Here is a 17,205-nt window from a genome sequence, read left to right on the forward strand (position 1 = left end):
GGGAGTTCTTGGGGCTAATATTTGTCTCTTGATTCATTTTTCATTGCAGAATATCTCAAATTCATTTGATGTAAATTCACCACCTCTGTCCGATCTCATGCATTTCAAACTTTTTCCTGTTTCCTTTTCAACTCTAGCCACATACCACTTAAACATTTGAAAAGCATCAGATTTTTGCTTTAAAAACATAACAATCATCATCCTAGAATAATCATCAAAAAACAACATTATATATTTGTCTCCTTTGTAGCTTTGTACTTCCATTGGACCACATAAGTCAGTATGGACTAACTCAAGTACTTCTTTAGATATATAGTTTTTACTTTTAAAACTTGACTTGGTCATCTTTCCTAGCTGACATTGTTTGCACATAATATTGTTAGGTTTCTTCAGTTTAGGTAAACCTCTGACTTTCTTTATTTTACTGATATTGACCAAATTATCAAAGTTGACATGACATAGCCTTCTATGCCATAACCATGCATCATCAAATTTTGTAATGAGACAAGAGGTATTTTCTAGATCAAGATAAAATAGATTACTTCTTGTTTGATCTCCTTTTCCTATCAATCTATCATTAGTATCATAGATTCTTGTAATTTTATTTCCAAATTCTACTTTGTAACCTACATTGCCTAACTGTGAGACACTTAGAAAATTGTAGTTTAGTCTTTCAACATAGTATGCATTATCACATGAAATTTATTCTATAAGCTTAATGGTACCTTTTCCTTTGACTTGACATGGAGCATCATTACCAAATCTAACACAATTTCCATCATACTGAGTAAAGTTAACAAACTTACTTTTGTCTCCTGTCATGTGATGTGAGCATTCGATGTCTATGGTCCATTTATCATTATTGTTCATGCATGTTACTAGTGCTATTGGCTCTTCTTCATTAGATTGGTCCTTCATGGCCACATAAACAACTTCGTCATCATTATCATCAGAATCCTCTTCAGCAATATAGCACTTCTTGCCTTTGTCTTTGTAATCTCTCTTATCATCTTCTCTTCTATTTTTGTACTTGTTGCCTTCCTTGTATTCCTTTTTCTATGTACACCTTGCAGCAATATGTTCTACTTCATTGCAATTAAAACAAATGATAGGTATCTTACCTTTGAATCTTCCTTTGCCTTTGTGAAATCTTCTAGCTAGTAGTGCTTCCAATTGTTCCACATCTTCCTCATCAATGCTACTATCACTGGATACATATTTCATCTTTCTTCTTTCTTTCTTTGATTTCACCTGATCAACATCTTTTAATGATAGCTTGGCTTTGAAAGAAGATTCAACATTCTCAGGTCTATAGTTATCAAAGTTAGATAACTCAAATGCAGTGAGTCTACCTACTATGCCTTCAAAACTTAGATTGTTTCCTGGCACACATCTTAGCTCTTGTATAGAGTATACTCTAATAGCATAGATAGGGAGAAAGGTTCTTAAAAACTTACTACTAACAGTATCATCATCTAATTGATCATTCAAGCACCTTATTGCACTTACCACTTCCTTTATTCTAGAAGCATACTGAACAACATTCTCACCTTCTTCCATTTTCATATCATCAAACTTTCCTCTGAGACTTTTTCCTTTTTCTCTTTGGACATTCTGATCTCCTCCATAAATGTCAGACATGGCTTTCCACATTTTGAATGTAGTGTCACATCCTTTGATGTCATCAAATTCAGCATAGTTGGGTGCAGAAGCAATTTCTAGCATTGTTTGATTGTGTTCCTGTTTGTTTTTTAAATCTTTTGTAGTAGGAGCACTAGTTGGATCAACATGTTCAGTATCAATTGAGTTTCAGGCATAATCTCCTATGGATCCAAGATGTAGCTTCATCAAGCTTTGCCAAGCAACAAAGTTGTCTTTGTTGAGCTTGGGAGCTTCTCTCTTAGGCATTTTGATCTTTTCTGCTTCTGGTCTTTTAAACTAAATTAACAGCCGAGGCTCTGATACCAATTGTTACAATTATTTAGAATAACTAGGGTGGGGGGGGGGGGGTGAATAAATTATTAAAGGTCCAAATGCCATAATAAAACTTTTTTTGTTTTCTCTACAAATCCTTAATGGTGCATAACTGACAATATCATGCATGCAATTTAAATATTGAAATAACTAAGAAAAGTAAACATGCATCACACCATAATACTAAGAATTTGATAACCCAAAAACCCTCCAGGAATAAGAATGTAAAACTGGGTTGCGGATGATACCCACAAAATAACTGCGCAATTGATTTTAGCCACTTCTGATGGTCTGCCCTATGAAAAGCCTGCCCTATTAAAGGCTACAACACATTGTTAAATGTGACCTTGTTAGAGGATTTCACCAAACTATTAGTAATGGGCTTGGTTAAAGGACTTTGGAACATTCACTTGGAATGTCACCCTATTAAAGAATTTACAACATGGCTATTAAACCAACCTAAGTCCTTAGGTTTTATCTTAACTGTTACAATTTCTAGAAAGTAACAACAATAGCTTTGATCTGATTCAACTTACAACATAACTTGTAGATTACAGATCACACTTCAGTTCAATCCTTTTCTTGGCTTTTTAATCAATTCAGTTATGTTAGCTTGTCTTCCTCTCAAGCTTTGTTTCCTTGAGTCTTCTTTACTCATCAAACCAATGCAATCATATCTGTGGTCATCCAATGAAACAAAGTATTCTTTGTTCTCTTACTCCTTATCACTTTTCTTCAGTAGCTCATGATTTCATACTTTCTCACCACCACACTACTGCTTCGTGACCTTATGACTTCTTAAATAGAAATCTGAAATATCTTTTCTGCTCAATTCTCCCTCTCCAATTTTAGGGTTTCAATGGAGTAGGTAGGATACAATGTATCTACCCCATATTTCTTCTTCATCTAGAAACCTTTCCTAGCATCCAGTTGTATTCACTAAAAACCTTTTTACATGGTGTTCTGTGCCACCAGCTCATCACTCTTATCTTCTATCTAGTTTACAAACTTCTAGGTAACAACCTCGTTGGCTCAGATCTAGCGAATTTTTGATTTCAAAATAATGCAGCAACTCGGCATTATTGGTTTATTGATACTCAACTTGTTCTGTGTTACTCGGTACTTATATCCTGCTCGGCATCTATATCTTTTCTTGGCACCTATTTCATGCTCGGCACTTGATATTTACTCGACACTTGTTTTCTACTTGACATCTATATCTTTACTTGGCACCTGTTTCATGCTCGGTACTTGAGGTTTACTCGGTACTTGTTTTTTGCTCAGCATCCATATCTTTACTTGGCACATGTTTAATGCTCGACACTTGATGTTTACTCGACTCTCTCTCTCTAATGAACTTAGTTAGACTTTACAAATGACTTTAGCTAAAACCTTACATCTTTGATATGTTTTAGTGTGCCCATTCTCTATGTCTTAGAGTATGTCATCAATACACTTTTTCAATGGCTTAACTGATCCTTGTATTTCATTACAATATCATAACTTCAACCTTTCTCTAAGTACTCTAGTTACATCTTATTGATTGCCTCCTCCTTGTCAATCAACCAATTGATAGTATTTGGATCACTAAAGCAATTGTCATTACTCCAAGTAGCAAGTTTGACATCAATGACAAAACAATGATTGAGAACATTATTTACCAATTCCATTACTTTTTATGTATAATCTCTTTAGTCATTTCCAACAATCTCCCTTATGATCTTTTTCAATCATTTCCAACATAATGTTCTTTTATTTTTCATATATTTAATAATTTTTTTCTTGTCATTTGAGGTAATTTTCTATTATGAGATAGAGACATCTATCATAAGGATGGACACGCCAATTTTGATCATCCCACTTTCAAAGCTGATTCCCTTATCTAATTAATAAAACTACTTATAATTGACACCCTAATTTTCTACAACTTACCCAATCAACCATTTACAAAAACAAACCATCCCATATTGATAAACAACATGTAATATTCTATAAGTCTCTATTCTCTAAAGACCCAATACATGGAGCCATTATCATCATGAGTAGACTCACTCTCCTTAGACAAATTCAATTAAAACTATTCATACCAAACTAATTATGTATAAATTTGTACTTAAAAATTATGTTATGATGCAGGAGCATCCTAGGTGTAAGAGCAATCTTGCATCACCCAAAAATATTTTTATTTCAGTCCTTTCTATTTTATTAAGGAATAGTAGACAAGGTGGTTACTATTTATGGGAACTTGCTATTTTTAGTAAGTTTGTCATATAAGCTAGGAATGTTCTCATTTTCTACAAGAAGGTTTATTTTAGAGTTATAAGCCTACCATAACTATTACATTGCTCCAACTTACATATTAGAGAAGTTATTGCAGATTTTTGGTGGAAAGATTTGTAGAAAAATATTTAGAATCACCATTGGAGGTATTAGAGTGCCTGAATGAGGTCCAAAGACTTGACATAAGGGCACTTGCATAGTTTCAAGCTTGTAGATTAGAGGCTAATGTTTTTGAAAAGTGGTTATAATAGCCAATCAGAGCAATGGTTAGGGTATGTATTTAGCTAACTCTAGAATAATTTGTCGAAGATGTATTTAGCTAACTGTATATGTATTGTTAGGGTATGTCAGCCCTAGATATTAATTTTGAGCATCTAGAACCTTCTCAAGAGGCATAAAATTGCCTATTTAAGAAAGGCTTGAACATTTTCTAGGACAGCTCAGGGTAATAGTTCATAGCTTAGTCTTGCAGATTAGTATAGTGAAGGCACCCTTATGGGTTAGCATATTGTACTTGTGAATTTTGTAATTTTTCATTTGCGGTGCAAATAAGAAGTCCATATTTTGTTCTCACATTTGTTGTTATTTCTTTGTTTTATGTTATGGTTTATGGTATTATTGGGAGCACCCTTCATTAAGTGGTATTAGAGCTAGAGTTCTTGAGTGTGTGGATAGATTGCTGACTATGAGGCAGTTTGCAGTAGGACTATGCTTTGGGCTAAGCATGTAGACAGATCGCCAATTGTGAGGCAGTTTACACTAGGGTTTTAGTGGAAGCATGAAAATGCCTCCATGAAGAAAGCATGGTACAAGAGCTATAGGTGTTACACCCAAGGGTTTTAGAGCCCTCCAAAGACAAATGAAAGCATTGGAAGAAAAAATGCATGTTGGAATAAATCTTCTTGTAAAAGATGGAAGCGAGGATGAGGACGAAGTAGAGGAAAATGTCGAAGCAAAGGGAGTTCTAAACCTAGAGGAAGAGAGGCTTTTTTGGGGCATCTCCAAGATTGAAAAAAAACCTAAGTTTGAAGTTCCTACATTTTCAAGAAATCTTAACTTAGAGGAGCTAATCAATTGGATCAATGAATAGGTGGAATACTTTGAGTATGAAGATATTGAAGATCCTAATAGGGTCAAGTTTGCAAAGGAAAAACTAAAGGGACATGTGAAGATTTGGTGGTAGGAGGTTCAATTGGAGTGAAATAGAAAGGCAAAGGAAAAAATCACTAGATGGGAGCTAATGATAGCTAAATTGAAGTGAAAATTCATTCCCATGGATTATGAGCTTGATTTATTGAAGAAAATGCAAGGGTTGAAGTAGATGGAAAAATCTGTTGAAGAGTATACCAAAGAGTTCTACTAAGTTCTCATTAGAACTAGCCATGTGGAAGCTAATAAGGGGAAAGTAGCCTATTATCTTAATGGGTTAAGGCCAAGCATTCAGGACGAGCTAAGTTTAATTCAAATGAATAGTATTGAGGAGGCATGCCAATTTTCCCTAAGAGTTGAGGAGAAAATTAGCAAGTAGTTTGCCAAAAAGAATAGTGGAAGAGGTCATGGTGGAAGATCTAGTGGATGATCTTATGGTGGCCATAATGATGATTAGATGAACAAGGATGAGGATGAAAGTAGCAATTGGAACCAAAGAGGAAATAATTCTAATTGTTTTCATGAGTAGAACAATAGAGACTAGAGAGGAAGAGGTAGAGGATGAGAATCTAGAAGAGGAGGCTTGTATGGTAAATTTTTTCATTGCAAAGAAGAAAGTCATAGAGCATTTGAATGTACCTAGCTCCAGGGAAGAAGAGATAAAAGAAAAGAAGGTCAGGACAGAGTTGCACATGTTGATGAAGATACCAGATCATCACATTCTAAAGATGTTGAAAGAGGATAACTCTTAGTTAACAAAAGAGTCTTTTTGAGTGGTGAGAATGAACCTGATCAAAGAAGGAGCCTATTTTGCACAAGGTGCAAATGTGAAGATAAGTGTTGTGATGTGATCATTGATGGTGGAAGTACTAAAAATTTGGTGTCTGAAATGATGGTCACCAAGCTGAAGCTAAATAGAAAAAAACACTCGCATCCATACCAAATTGGTTGTGTGCAAGATGAGTACAAAGTCATGGTCGAAGAGTAGTGCTGAGCGAAGTTCAAGATTGGAAGCTACTAGGATGAGGAACTTTGTGATATCATACCTATGGACATATGTCATATGTTGTTGGGTAGGCTGTGGCAATTTGACAAGCATACTATACACGATGGGAAAGAAAATGCCTACACTTTGACCAAAGATGGAGTGAAGCATACATTGAAGCCATTGAAGGATAAAGAAGAAAAGGTATGTAGTGCTGCCAAAATATGTTTTATTGATGGAAAAGAGTTTCTTGAAGGTATGAAGCATGCGCATATTTTTTTTTGCTATAATTCCAAAAGATAGTAAAGAAGAAGTAGAGGAGGTACCTACAAAATTTGTAGATATGTTGAAAGAGTTTTTTGATATTGTCTTAGATAATGTACTTGATGGATTTCCACCAATGAGGAAGATTAGTCACTAGATGGATTTTGTTCCATGAGCCAATTTTCCAAACAAGGCAATACATAGAGTGACACCAACAGAAAGTGAAGAGTTGAATAGACGAGTTCATGAGTTATTGTAAAAGGGGTTGATTTGAGAGAGTCTGAGTCCATGTGCTATACCAACAATATTAGCACCAAAGAAGAATGAAGAATGGAGGATGTGCATAGATTCTTGTGCTATCAACAAAGTCACAATCAAGTACAAATTTTCATTGCCAAGGATGGATGATATTACGGACTATTTTAGTTGAGCTAAGTATTTGATAAAGATAGATTTGAAGAGTGGATACCATCAGATTCATATTAGAGAAGGTGATGAGTGGAATACTACTTTCTAGACCAAAGAAGGACTATACAAGTGGTTAGTCATGCCTTTCGGGCTAACCAACACAACGAGCATTTTCATGCGGCTCATGAATGAGGTATTGAAGAAGTTTCTAGGTATGTATTTCATCATTTACCTAGATGATATATTGATCTTTAGTAAGACATTGGAGGAGCATTTTATTATATTCACAAGGTGTTTGATAAGTTGAGGGAAGAAAAGTTGCTAATAAACTTGAAAAAGTGCAATTTTGTCAAGGAGATGGTGTACCTGAGATTTGTAGTTTTAGAAAAAGGTTTGAAAATGGACCCAGAGAAAGTGAAGGTTATCCTTGAATGACCTACTCCAAAGAATGTGATAGAGGTAAGATATTTTCATGGATTGGCTAGTTTTTATAGAAAGTTCATAAGAGGTTTTAGTAGTAGTTGTAGACCCTTGATTGAAACAATGAGATGGGATAGGAAAGCATTTAAGTGGACTGTAGGAGTAGATAAGAGTTTTAATTCATTGAAATAGAAAGTTACTGAGTAGCTTATTTTAGCACTTCCTAATTTTAATAAGGTGTTTTAAGTACACTATGATGCTAGTGGTACTACAATAGGAGTTTTTATGGGCCAAGAAGGTAAACCTATTGTTTAATTTAGTGAGAAATTAAATGATGGAAAAAGAAAATATTTTGTTGATGATCAATAATTTTATGCTATAGTTCAACCATTGAAGAAGAGGAGACATTATATTCTTCCTAAGGATTTTTTTTTGTATACTAATCATCAAGGTTTGCAATATTTAAATAGTCAACAAAAATTGAATAAAAGGCATTTGATGTGGGTTGAGTTTTTACAAAGTTATACATGTTTTTTGAAACACAAGAGTGGGAAGTCTAACAAAGTTGTAGATGCTCTTAATAGAAGACAAATTTTGTTGATAGAAATGTAGATAGAGGTGGTTGGGTTCAAGGAACTTAGTACTTTGTATCCGAATAATCCTAATTTTGGTGAAGCATGGTAAGGCTTGTATAGAACCGATTACACTTGATAGGAAAAAGTGGTTGGATTTCATGATCCAAGATAGTATGTTGTTCAAAGGAAGCCAGTTGTGCATTCTTATAAGTTCAATGAGAGAGAATCTCATCAAAGAGAAGCATAGTGAAAGATTGGCTAGACATATTAGTAGAGATAAAACCATAGCTCTGGTTGATAAGAATTATTATTGGCCACAATTGTAGCAAGATGTGAAGAATTTTGTATAGAGTTGTAGAGTATGTTAGATAGAAAAAGGAGCAGAGTAGAATATAGGGATGCATTGGCCATTACTTGTACCAGAGAAGCTATGGTATGATGTTAGCATAGATTTTGTTCTTGGATTATCAAGGACATAGTGCAAGCATGATTCTATTTTTGTTGTGGTTGATAGGTTTTCAAAGATGGCACATTTTATTCCTTGCAAGAAGACTAGTTATGTTGTTCCTATGGTAGAGTTATTTTTTATAGAAGTAGTGAGACTACATGGTCTGCCAAAGAGTATAGTTTCAAATCAAGATACCAAATTTGTTGGGTATTTTTGGCATACATTGTGGAAGAAGTTGAAGATATATTTGAAGTTTAGTTCATCACATTGTCCACAAATTGATGGATAGATAGAAGCTGTGAATCATAGTTTGGGAAACTTGTTGCAATGCTTGGTTCGAGATAAACCAAAAGGATGGGATATGATTTCACCATGGATAGAGTTTGCATATAATAATTCTATCAATATGAGTATTGGTAAATCACCATTCTAGATTGTATATGGGAGTAGTCCTAGAAATGCTTCTAAATTTAGGTAGCTAGATAAAGGAGAGATAAGTAGTGCTAAAGCAAAAAAAATTGTTGAACATTTGAAGAACATCCATGAGGAGGTGAGGAAGCACATTATAAAGATGAATACATAGTACAAGGATAAGGAAAATGTGAAAAGGAGGTATAAGGATTTTTAGATTGGAGATGAAGTCATGGTTCATTTTGGAAAGGAGTGTTTTCCAGTGGGTACATATAATAAGCTAAAGATGAAGAAGTTTGGACCATGAAAGATAGTGAAAAGGCATGATTCTAGAAATGCATATGAAATAGAGTTTCTTGTTGAATTGAATATTTCACTAGTATTTAACATTTTAGATTTGATAGAGTATTATGAAGGAGGTGATGGAGAGGAAGTTGTAGAAGTGTAGTGGAGCATTCTAGTAGCTAGTTCAACTACAAAGGAGATTGAGGAGATACTGGACAGTCATGTTGGTAGAAGTACAAGGAACATAAATTATGAGGAATACCTAGTCAAATGGAAAGGGAGACTAGTAGAGGATTCATTATGGCTAGCAAGGGAGGAGGTTAACCATCTTGATTTTCCTCTAATGTCTTGAGACATGACGGGGTAACTTCACAAATTACCTTGGGTGTCTGATGTAGGAGCATCCTGGGTGTAAGAGAAATCTTGCATCACCCAAAAATATTTCCTTTTAAGTCTTTTCTATTTTATAAGGACTATTAGATAGGGTGGTTACTATTTCTAGGAGTTTATTATTTTTTACTAAGTTTATCATATGACTTTAGAATGTTCTCATTTTCTATAGGAAGGTTGATTTTAGAGTCATAAGCCGAGCATAAAAATCTAATTTCTCCAATTTAAGTATCAAATAAATTATTACAGATTTTCAATGGAATAATTTGTAGAAAAATCTTCAGGCTCACCATTGGAGGCCTTAGACTGCCCAAATGAGGTCCAAAAAATTGACAAAAGGGTGCTTGTATAGTTTCAAGCTTTCAGATTAGGGGATAGCATTTCCAACAAGTGGTTACAATGGGGCCAATCATAGCAATGGTTTGAGAGTTATGGCCTTCAAAAGATGGGTTACCAAAATTTCTAAAATAATTTTTCAAAGATGTATTCAGCCAATTCTATATGTATTGTTAAGGTATGTTAGCCCTAGGTATTAAGTTTAAGCATCTAGAACCTTCTAGGGAGGCATAAAATTGCCTACTTAAGAAGGGCCCAAACATTGTTTAGGACAACTCTGTGTGGTAGTTCGCAGCTTAGTCTTGTAGATTACTATAATGAAGGCACCCATGTGGGTTAGCATATTGTACTTGTGATTTCAGTAATTTTGCATTTGTGGCACAAATAAGAAGTCCCTATTTTGTTCTTTATTTTCATATGCTGATCTATGTATGTATGTACATATCTCTACATCTCATTGTTGTTCCCTTGTGATCTCTATATATGTATGTTGTATGTATGTATATATAAATATAAATATTTATATGTATATATATGTGTATAGATACATACACACACACATATGTGCTTGTATGTATGTATATATACACATGCATATACATAAAGAGAAGCTTCTCTAATCACTTACTAGGGGAAATATAAAGAGATACATGTTTAGTAGGAAAAGAAAAGAACATTTACATAGGCACCTCTTCTCCCCTTGAAAAAAATCATAGATCAAGGACTACTACATTCAGACCTAAACACCACAAATTACACCTTTGTTGCAATTTGTCATCGCAATTTAACCCCAAATTTTGTAGTGCTACAAAGGGAAAAATGATCACAAGGGCACAACTTGACCAAGAAATCATAGAGCAAGGGCACAAAGATCACAAGAGCACAACAGAAAAATGCAGAGGCCACAAGAGCATGACTGTAGAGATCATAAGGGCTTACCAATGAAATGTGGCGATCCTAAGGGAATGACAATGAAATCTCCACCCTCTTTAACATGCATATTCCCACAATAAGAAAAAAAGGGGAATGATTTATCTCATTTTTTTAAATTATCTAAAATCAACTTCACCTTGTGTTGCAACTCTACCATAGGTGTTTGATCCTCAATAGCTTTCATTTTAGCATTTCAACATTCAAGTTTCTTGATCTTCATTATATAGTCCTTTCCAACCTAAAAAACACTTTATTACTTCATTAAAATCTTGACTTGAACAAATCCAATGATAAAAAAAAATCACATATTCCAAAATCCAAATAATAAAACAATAAAAAGCACTCGACCCATGCTAACTAACTTAGCTCAAGTTCCTGCATAAAAATAATGCAGACCAAGAAGAATGAGAAAGAAATTTTAGAAAAACATATCATAGTAGATATTTTTAGAAAGAAACAAGACATAATCTAGTTAAATTGGTCTAGTTGCTAATTAGTTGGATTGATTACAAATTCCTATAAAACTATCATCATATTAGGTACAATAATGTGATTAATCAGCTATTCCTAGCTAGCAGGATCAAATATAGTTTACCAAAGTGATAAAATTTTATATGTAGATGTATGTATGCATGCATGTATATATTTATGTGTATATATATGTATTCATGTATATATGTATGTATATATTTAGAGAGATCTTGTGGATTATGGAGATCATTGGAGATCTAAGATTTCATTGTTGTGCTCTTGTGATCACTACATTTCATTGCCATGCCCTTGTGATCTCTTTATATTGTATGTATGTATGTGTGTATATACATATATATACATATGTATATATATGTATATATATGTATGCATGTATGTATATTTACATATGTATGTATATAAATAGATAGATCTTGACACAATAGAAAAATAATAAAACTCACTCAATAGGGAGGATGACCATGGGTATTGTCACAAGATTTTGAACATAACTATATAAGGAGTGATTTAGGAAATCTATAGGTTAACCTTACATTAATAGTTAACTACAACACAAAGGTTGTAGTAGGGTATTATAGCATTGTAATCGTAAAAAATTGCCTGATTTGCTCTAGTAGGTGTATGATGGGGAAGAGCTATATTAGGTGAGTAAAGCTTACTAGTGGTTATATGAATACAACTACACCAAAATAATTAGAAACTAGAACTACATATATTTTAGAGTGAGTAGTTCATGGGTCTTGATCCCATGGATACAGATATGTAGGCATCCTGGTAAGCAAAGTATGTCTCTAGTGTGCAGATGCCTTGGACATAGTTAGGTAGCACTTAACTATTTTAAGACATTATATGTTAATGCATGAGGCTTATATTTTAAAACATTAAATGTACCTAGTGTACTTGACTTTTGAGAATAGAAGGATAAAGTCTACATTTCAACATTAACTTGACTAGTCTATTTAGACCCATTGATTATTATCACTAGCTTTTAAACATAAATATATAAGTAGTGAGTTAGGAAATATATAGGTTAATCTTACATTACTATAAACTACAACACAAAGGTTACACTAGGGTATTACAATATTGTAATTATAGAAAAATTCTTGATTCACCCAAGTGGGTGTATGATGGTGAAAAGATGTATTAGGTGAGTAAAGCTCACTAGTGGTTATAGGAATACAACTACATCACAACAATTAGAAACTAGAACTACATAATAGTTAGAGTAAGGGTCTTGATCCTATGGATAAATGTATGTAGGCAGCTTGGTAGATAGAGTATGCCTTTGGTGTGTAGATGCCTTGGACATAGTTAGGTAGCACTTAACCATGTTAGTATGTAGGTATGTATGTATGTATGTAACTATTCTCTACTTAAGAGTGCCATCTACATGGTTGGGAGTGGGGTAGTTGAGATTGCACCTTTTGCAATACTTCATTTCTATTATTTACACTCTCTAAATCAAAGGTATATAACTTTATCACTTGTAACTATAATTTTCAAATAGTACAAACCACAATAGTTTCTAAAATCACTTGTAACTCTATGGTTCTCTTTGTAAGTTTATAAAATTGAAGTTAAAAAAATTAATTGCATTTATGTACATCTTTTTCAAGTTTGATATTTATCATTTTCCTCACTCATAGTCCAATAATAATTTTTCAAAACACATACTGACTAGTTCAAGATTGAGCCAAAAAATTATAAGAATGATTGTGCCAAAAGAGGTTTAAAAACATGATTGGTGCGTGATAATAGTCTTTTTACACTCTTTTTGGCACAATTGTTCTTACATTTTATGATTTTTGGTGAGAAAAAAATTCCAAACTAATTAGGTGGGTAATCCAAAATTAAATCATAATTGGTTGAGGCATGTTTTAATGCCTTATTTCACATATTATTGAATGTTATGTATTTATCTGCTACTATTAAATAATGTTAAAGGATGAACTAATGTTAGATATTAGCTTTGGACATTATGAGATTATTTATGGATGCTCATAATTTTTTTTTACTTCACGTGGTAATGAATGAATTCTATATTTTATTAATGAATGAATGTGAGATCCATCTCTTCTTAGGTAATCTTTCTAGGCTATTGTCCTAGTTCCTAAGCACATTCCCTATATCTAGATATTTGAACAAGGGGAAGGTAAGTCTTTGAGAGCTATAAAATTTATAGATAGCAATTATAGAAACATCATGAATATCTACATCCTTGGAAATTACTAACAAATCCTTCATAAGGAGTTTCCAAATAGCAAGTTTGCTAAGATTCTCTACTTACATAATTTACTCCCTTGTTCAAAGATAATTGAGCTTTTATCTTGTCTTGTGATAAGACTTATTTCTATATTTAATAATAATTATATAAAATAATGGATTATAATTATATACTGATTTTTTAATTATTAAATGCAAGAATACCACATAGACAATTCCTGCATGTAATCTTTGTTGACCAAAGTGCATTATGAAATCTTCTAGAAGTGTTTGATATTGTGACCAAAGAGATTCTTGAATTGACATTTCTTACCCCTAGAATGCCATGACTCAAAGATTAATCGGCATATTTCATTATGAATGTGCACTTCAAGTTGATAGCAAGCACCAACTATTTGAAGGAGAAAAGGTTATCCAAATTATAAACAACCACCTTATCAAAATTAAGATTATAAGAGCTCAGATACAAAGAAGAACATAAAGATAAATTAAGAAAGTTTAGATGCTTTTTATCTCACACAAGATCAATCAATGTGGATTAAGTGAAATGGGTGGTCAATATTTTATCCACATTTTGATTGTTGATGCCCATTTAATTTACTAGCTTTAAAACCCACTTTTCCCTCCCTTTTCCTACCAATTTTAAGCATAGCATACATTTTTTGACAATATCATTTTGAATACATTATTTATAATATGCATCTAATTTTCCCCCAAAGAAGAAACCCCATTAGATAATTTGTTGCTTAATACAGAGATAAAGTTTTGACAATGTAGGAACAAATGATATTTTCAACCATGTGGAAAAATTGAGTTAATTTTTATTTGGTTTTGGCTAATACAAACTTTTATTTCAAAACTATGTTTTTTTCTCCAAGTTCAATTATTTCTAATGAGAAAATCTATCTAAAATATCATTTAGCAATTGTAGGATATCTAATTTTGTTAAGGGCAAGTTTGTTCAGCTTTCTAAAGAGTATCTCTATTTAATGATTAATTTCTTTAGCAATGTGGTTTGAAATATATTTACGTTTCTATGCCTCTTAATTATAACTATTTTTTCAATGTGCTCAAGAAATACAACTTTTTGAAATTCCAATTTGACTTCAATTAGTTTCAGGAAAATTAGTTAAGATAGGGTATTAACAATGTAGGAACATGTTGGGAAACTTAGTGGATTATGTTATTATTTGTTCTATGTTTGCCAGTAAATTTAACTAGAATGTTTAGATCTAGAAAACTTGGTATTTTATGCCTATCTTATCAAAGATTTAAAATAATTGCAAATAAATAACTTGATTTAAATGTTGTGGGTTATGAATTGTATTGGCACCCTCTCCCTACGAGGATCCCAAGGATTTGGGCTAGTTGTTGATTAGCTAGGTTAATTAAAAATTGTTGTAGGACTATCATCAAATTAGGTACAATAAAATGAACAATCAACTATTCCCAGCTAGCAAGATCAAATATAATTTTCCAAGGTGACACAATTGCATATGTAGATGGATCACTTGAATGCCAAGTATAAAACACATTCCCCAATTTATAACAAATGGTTGGATATGAAGGTTCCATCCCACAATTTATAATGAATGGTTGGATATAAAGGTTCCATATGTTGGCCCAACAATAGAAGCCAAGGATGTAACCATGCATGTATTGGCTTGGTCTCCTTATGAGGATCCCAAGTATTTAATGTTGTTGTTAATTTGGGCATCACTATATGATCCAAAATGTAATGAGATACTGAAGTTAGTAGTAACTTCTCCCATGTCTCCATAAAATGTAGCATAGTTTCAGGGTCCCTTAGCTTCCAAGAATTTATAGTAGCTATTCTCACTACTAGAAGAATAACTTCAATTAAGATTTGAGTGTAAGGAGTTGAAGAAGAAAGTTTTGCTTGTGTGTAAATTCCATAATGACGAGGCTCATTCCCTTGCAAAATCCATAATCTAGTTACACACACACACACACACACACACACACACACACACACAAGCCATAACCTAGTTAAATGGGTCTAGTTGCTAATTACCTATGTTGGTTACAAATTCCTATAGAATTTCCATTAGGTATGGTACAATAAAAGGAACAATTAAGATTTTTTTTTTGTAAGATCTTGAGCTAAGTCACTTAGCATAGGTTGAGTGAGTTTTATAATTTAATTATTTGATTCTAGAATATGTATGTAGCTAGATTAATTTTTCTATTGTGCTAAGATGTAATAAGCACCTTAAAAAAGATCTCTTTGTATACATACATACATACATATATATGTATGTATTCATGTATATATGTATGTATTTATTTGTATGTATCTATGTATGTATGCATATATGATGTGGAGATATAGGATTTCATTGTCATGCCCTTGTGATTGTTGCATTTTGTTGTCATTCCCTTGCGATCTTTACATCTCATTTATTTTATTGTACCTATTATGGTGATAGTTCTATAGGAATTTTTCATCATGCCCTTGTGGTCTTTGCATCCCAAGTATCTATTGTTGTTGTTAATTTGGGCATCACTATATGATCCAAAATGTTTTCAAGTATTGAAACTGGTAGTAACTTCTTCCATGTCTCTGGAAAATGTAGCATACATTTAGGGTCCCTTGTCTCCCAGGAATTTGTAGTAGCTATTCTAACTACTGGAAGAATAACTTCAGTGAAGAGTTGAGCATAAGGAGTTGAAGAAGCAAGTTTTTCTTTTGTGTAAATGCCATAATCACGAAGGTCATTACCTTGCAGAAGCCATAACCCAATTAAATATACATATATATCAACCCATATAATTAGAAACTAGACCCATTTAACTAGGTTATGGTTAGTTTCTTTCTAAAAATAATTGCTATGATATGCTTTTGTAAAATTTCTTGCAAACTCTGTCCATTTTTCCTAGTTTGCATTATTTTTGTAGAGGATCTTGATGTAAGTCACTTAGCACCTTAAAAAAGATCTCTCCATATATACATACATACATACATGTATGTATGTATGCATATATGTATGTACGTATGTATGTATGTGCCCTTGTGATCACTACATTTTGTTGGTGTGCCCTTGTGATCTTTGCATCTTGTTGTCATGCCCTTGTGATCTTAGTATACATATGTATGTATGTGTAGACACCTAAATCTAATTACATCACTAGGAAATCTTATTTAGCCATCTCCTAAAAATATTATTGATTAAATATTTATTATTTAATTAATTAATCATTATCCCCTAGTTAATTAATTAATTTAATTAACTATAGTCCAATTGATAAAATCAAATGATAACCCAAAATCAACTTATAAATTAAATTAAATAAATGTCCAAATCTATTTAATTTAATCCCACATCCCCCTATTTATTAAATAAATCATTTAATAAATTATCCAAACCCATACAAAATATTCCTAAACCCTACCTTTACCCCTAATCCAACCTATTCACCCATACTAACCTCACTTATCCACCTAACTAACCCATCCCATCAAAGCTAAGCCACTTTTCCCCTAACTCCCTTTCTAAACTAAGTCTAATCCCCATCCTAAACATGTGCACAACTTCAAGCAAGGGTTAATACTTGCTAACCCAAGCCAAAGTCAACAAGTCTCTCTTGTCCTCTTCCATCCCTATCCA

Source organism: Cupressus sempervirens, chromosome 8 (assembly GCF_028749045.1).
Source record: "Cupressus sempervirens isolate cs-2001-9-10 chromosome 8, ASM2874904v1, whole genome shotgun sequence".
Taxonomy (NCBI): domain Eukaryota; kingdom Viridiplantae; phylum Streptophyta; class Pinopsida; order Cupressales; family Cupressaceae; genus Cupressus; species Cupressus sempervirens.